This window comes from Mustelus asterias, chromosome 9 (genome assembly GCF_964213995.1).
Source record: "Mustelus asterias chromosome 9, sMusAst1.hap1.1, whole genome shotgun sequence".
NCBI lineage: Eukaryota > Metazoa > Chordata > Chondrichthyes > Carcharhiniformes > Triakidae > Mustelus > Mustelus asterias.
In genome coordinates this window covers 11,322,674-11,328,248 of record NC_135809.1, presented here as the reverse complement: position 1 = coordinate 11,328,248, position 5,575 = coordinate 11,322,674, and the positions used below count along the sequence as shown (strand labels likewise).

Below are 5,575 nucleotides of genomic sequence, written 5' to 3'. Positions count from 1 at the left end.
GCTTTGCCGAGGCAGCGGGAAGTGTAGACAGAGTCAATGGATGGGAAGCTGGTTTGTGGCTGTGTGGCTGCATCTATCCTATGGACTATGGATACTATGGACGTTGCTCCTAGTTCTTATGTTCTTATGGACAGCACTGTGGCTGTATCTATCCGATGAACTGCAGTGGTCAAGAAGGTGACTCGGCACTGCTTTCAATTTGTGTTGGGGAATAAATGCTGGCCTTGCCAGCAATGTTCACACCTTGTGGGTAAATTTTTAAAAATTCAACTTACTCCACTTAATGCTGTTCTCTCTGATCTGTGGATATAATCAGACATATTCAGCAGTCAAACATCACTTCCTCGTTAGTATAGTGGTTAGTATCCCCGCCTGTCACGCGGGAGACCGGGGTTCAATTCCCCGACGGGGAGTATAATTCACATTTTATAATCAAATTGTGTGCCACTTTTAAACTTTAACAGTTTTTTAAAAATGTGAAACTTTATATTTTGAATCTAAACCGGAAAAATGCGAAGTTGTTTTGGCGTGTGCTTTGATGATCGGCAGTGAAGTTTATTTTCCAGTTTCTCTAACAGCTTTTTCAAAGCAATTAATGCGAGGCATCAACACAGAATCAAACTGTGACACGGGTTAAGTTTCGTTGCTTATCGCAGAAATCCGCAGTATTGACTCTCATTTGTTCCAACATTCACAACTGAACCCGAGCTTGGTTTTTTAAAAAAGCCACCCCTTATTTGTCAGCATTTCTAAAGCTCTGAGTAGCCCTTTCGGAAGGAGTAGCCGAGGCGCTGCTGGAGCACAGGGCGGATGCTGCGAGCAACAGTCTGCCTGCGATCTGCTTTGGTGAACCGAGCTTGCGCCGGGAGTCCCTGAAGCTGGCGAAAGGAATTGAGCTGCTTTCTTGGCAGGCTTGCAGAGAAACAAGTACTTCACTACTCCTTTATCGCTGCTCCTATACGTTAGCCTTCATTCGCAAGAGGACTTGAGTACAGGGGTAGTGAAGTCTTGCTTGTGAAGAAGGTAAACTCTACAGGAGATATTCTACACCCGCCAAATTAAAGTTCACCGAAGAGTCGGTACGTTATGTGACAATGACTGCATTACGCCAAAGCCGTGAGTGTCATCCTAAAAGTGTAGACAACTCTTTAAATAACTATCCAGTTCACCCCCCACTCTCCTGCTCATTCCCCACAGTCCTGGGTTCTGGGTCACAGTCAAGATGACCATCTGGAACAAATCTCCTGTCCCTGAAACTTGCTCATCATGGCAAAAGAGGAAATTACAGGAGGGAAATATTTGTACCACTGGTTTTCTGCTTTGCTTGGTAAGTGAATGCTCAGACTAGAGTGAAACACACAACTTGCAACAGCCTTAGGAATTCGTAACAAATAAAAACAAACTAAAGGGGCAACAGACTAGAGACTGGTGTACTCGACTTGTCTGAATCTTTTTTCATATCCCTGAGTCAAAAAGAAAATAACTCTAATAATTACCAAATCAACTATTCGCTCAGTGACGTTTACATGTACCTCACAGAATTGTTACAGCACAGAAGGAGATCATTTGGCCCATCGTGTCTCTCCAAGTGAGCATTTCATGTAGTGCCCTGCAGATTGTTTCTTATTAAATAATAATTGAATCTTGAACCTAACAACTCACTTTGTGAGAAAACTTTTTTTCCTCATATTTCTTTTGCCAATTATTTTAAATCTGTGACCTCTCTTTGCCCCCAGTACATTCTATCTAGGCCTCTCATCATTTTTAATACTTCTTTCAAACTTCCTCTCAACCTTTTCTCCAAGGAAAAGAGTCCCAAATTCTCCAATCTTTCTTCATAAGTAAGTTTCTCATTCCTGGAACCATTTTCGTAAATCTCTTCTGTCAATCTTCTTTCAATTTAGTATATGATATATTCGCTGCTTCAATGCAGGCTACCCTACATTGGGGGCACCAAACACAGATTGTGGAACACCTCAGATGAGTCCGCAAGCACGATCCTGAGCTTCCAGTCACCTGTCTTTTTAATGTTTCACCTTGCTCTCACACTGAACTATTTGTCCTTGGCATCCTGCAGTGTTCCACTGAAGCTCAAGGAATTGGGTTGCCAACCCTCCAATATTTATCTACAGTCTTCATGAATTGAAGAATAATCTCCCGGAAACTGCTGTGTGTGTGCAATTCTGAAGAAAAATCATCAAGACATTTTTTTAAAAATTCCCATTCTCTTTGACCATTTCTCTTTATCAAATATAAAAATATTTAAAACGGGGAGAAAGGCTGTTTGGCTGACAGTAAATCATCATCCAATTGGATAATGAGACTTTCTGCTTTGTAATTGGCATAGCAAAGCAGATGTATTGGCCGACTAATAGCATGGGCATTGGGCAAGTCGTATGTTGAAACCTCTAGGAATACAACCTCTCTTTACAACAATCTGAGGTCTCTATCTGCTTCAAGAACACAACCATCATCCCAGTACCAAATAAAAGCCAAGCAGCATGCCTTAATGACTATCGTCCAGTGGCTCTGATATCCATCATTATGGAAGTGCTTCAAAAGGTTAGTCATGGCACAAATAAATTCCAGCCTCCTGGATTGCCTGGATTCACTACAGTTCACCTACCCCTGCAACAGGTCCACAGCAGACGCCATCTCCCTGGCCCTGCACTTAATCAGATTCCTATTTATTGACAACAGCTCAGCCTTTAACATCATTATTCCTACAAAACTCATCTCCAAACTCCGTGGCCTGGGCCTCGGCTCCTCCCTCTGCGACTGGATCCTGAACTTCCTAACCCACAGACCACAATCAGTAAGGGTAGGCAACAACACCTCCTCCATGATCATCCTCAACACTGGTGCCCCACAAGGCTGTGTTCTCAGCCCCCTACTATACACCTATGACTCTGTGGCCAAATTCCCCTCCAATTCAATTTTCAAGTTTGCTGATGACACCACCGTAGTGGGTTGGATCTCAAACAATGATGAGACAGAGTACAGGAAAGAGATAGAGAATCTGGTGAACTGGTGTGGCAACAATAATCTCTCCCTCAATATCAACAAAACAAAGGAGATCGACTTCAGGAAGCGTAGTAGAGAACATGCCCCTGTCTACATCAACGAGCAGGAAGTAGAAATGGTTGAAAGCTTCAAGTTTTGTAAGTGCCCAGATCACCAACAACCTGTCCTGGTTCCCCCCCCATGCCCACACTATAGTTAAGAAAGCCCACCAACACCTCTACTTTCTTAGAAGACTAAGGAAATTTGGCATGTCAGCTACGACTCTCACCAACTTTACAGATGCACTATAGAAAGCATTCTTTCTGGTTGTATCACAGCTTGGTATGGCTCCTGCTCTACCCAAGACCGCAAGAAACTACAAAAAGTTGTGAATGTAGCCCAATCCATCACACAAACCAGCCTCCCATCCATTGACTCTGTCTACACTTCCCGCTGCCTCGGCAAAGCAGCCAGCATAATTAAGGACCCCACATACCCCGGACATTCTCTCTTCCACCTTCTTCCGTTGGGAAAAAGATACAAAAGTCTGAGGTCACGAATCAAATGAATCGAGAACAGCTTCTTCCCTGCTGCTGTCAGACTTTTGAATGGACCTACCACACATTAAGTTGATCTTTCTCTACACTCTAGCTATGACTGTAACACTACATTCTGCACGCTCACATTTCCTTCTCTATGAACGGTATGCTTTGTTTGTATAGCATGCAAGAAACAATACTTTTCACTATACTAATACATGTGACAATAATAAATCAAATCAAAACAAAACATTTAATCACAGTTGGCAACCCCATAAAGAAACAACACTTGACCTTTCAGTTAGGCACTTTACAGCCTTCTGAACTTAATATTGAGTTCAAAAATTTCAGACTGTAACCTTTCCTCATTTTGTTTTCTTTTGTCTTTACAGGTTTTGGTTTTACTGTCTTTTATTCTCTTTCTTGGCTTTTGGATGACAACTGTTTATCATTCTGCCATTCACACCTCCTCTTGTTCCTTTACCAACAACTCTTTGTCATTTAATCTCTTATGGCTTCCACCAACATCTCCTTTTGTTATTTTTCTTCTACCCTTTCACTTGATTAAAACCTATTACATTTCTAACATTTTCCAGCTCTGATGGAAGGTTGACGACCTGAAATATTGGGCGGTATTTTCCAGTTGCGCCGACCCCAAATTTGTTGGAGTTCTTTGATGAAGTGACCAGGAAGGTTGATGAGGGCAGGGCGGTAGACATAGTCTATATGGACTTCAGTAATGCCTTTGTTAAGAGTTCCACAAGACTGGAAATTCCTGCCCAAGATCAACAGACCTTTAAATGGTCCATTAAATTGTCCGTCCCACAGCAGATGAGACTGGAAAATATATTCCGTTAACTCTGTTTCTCTCTCCACAGGTGCTGCCTGACCTGCTGTGTTCTTCCAACATTTTCTGTTTTCAATTCACTCAGTGAAGCTCTCTATCCCTATTAATGTCATGGAGCCACAAAGCTCTGCCACAAAAAAAAACTCAGTTATAGAGAAGAGAAATTAGATTAGTACTGAATTAAAGAATTATGTGATATTAAAGGCATCCCCCAACACCAGATGTGTTTAAAATGTTGCTATTGTATAGTCAGCCAGCGATGCCCATGTCCCACAAATAAATTTTTTAAAAACTCAATCATTGATAGAAGACATCCATACAAACCAAGACTCCCCCGAGATCCCATGGCTCTTAACTTTCAAGAAACATGACAAAATAGAACTGAAAATCACATTTTTAGGAATTGAGTGACTTATCAAGCATTTGGAAAGACAAGGTTTGATTAGGAGTGGTCAGCACAGCTTTGTGCATGGGAGATCATGCCTTACAAATTTGTTGGAGTTCTTTGATTAAGTGGCCAGGAAGTTTGATGAGGGCAGGGCGGTAGACGTAATCTATATGGAATTCAGTAAGGCCTTTGATAAAGTTCCACATGGTAGACTGCTCTGGAAGATTAGACCATGTGGAATCCAGGGAGAGCTGGCAAATTGGATATACAAGTGGCTTGATGGTAGGAAGCAGGGGATTATGGTGGAAGGATGCTTGTCGGACTGGAGGCCTGTGACTAATGGTGTGCCAGAGGGGTCAGTGCTGGGCCCATTGCTGTTTGTTATCTATATCAACAATTTGGATGAGAATGTACAAGGCATGATCAGTAAGTTTGCAGATGACACTAAAATAGCTGGTATTGTAGATAGTGAGGAAGGTTATCAAAAATTGCAGCAGGATCTTGATCAGCTGGGGAAGTGGGCCGAGAAATACAAATGGGGTTCAATACAGGTAAGTGTGAGGTGTTGCATTTTGGAAAATCAAATCAAAGTAGGACTTTAACGGTGAATGTAGGAACTTAGGGAGTATCGTGGAATAGAGGGGCCTTGGGGTTCAGGTGTATGATTCTCTAAAGGTGGATTAACAGGTAGATAGTACAATGAGGAAGGCTTTTGGCATGCTGGCCTTCATCAGTCAGGGCATTGAGCATAGAAGTTGGGAAGTTATGTTGCAATTGTACAAGACATTGGTGAGGCTG

At 42.2% G+C, this 5,575-nt stretch overlaps 1 non-coding gene across 1 annotated transcript; it reads left to right on the top strand.

Moving 5' to 3' along the window:
- The first annotated feature begins 341 nt into the window (after positions 1 to 341).
- trnad-guc (transfer RNA aspartic acid (anticodon GUC)) lies at positions 342 to 413 on the top strand. Its single transcript has one exon. It is a non-coding gene; the product is annotated as a tRNA-Asp (tRNA).
- The last annotated feature ends 5,162 nt before the right edge of the window (positions 414 to 5,575 follow it).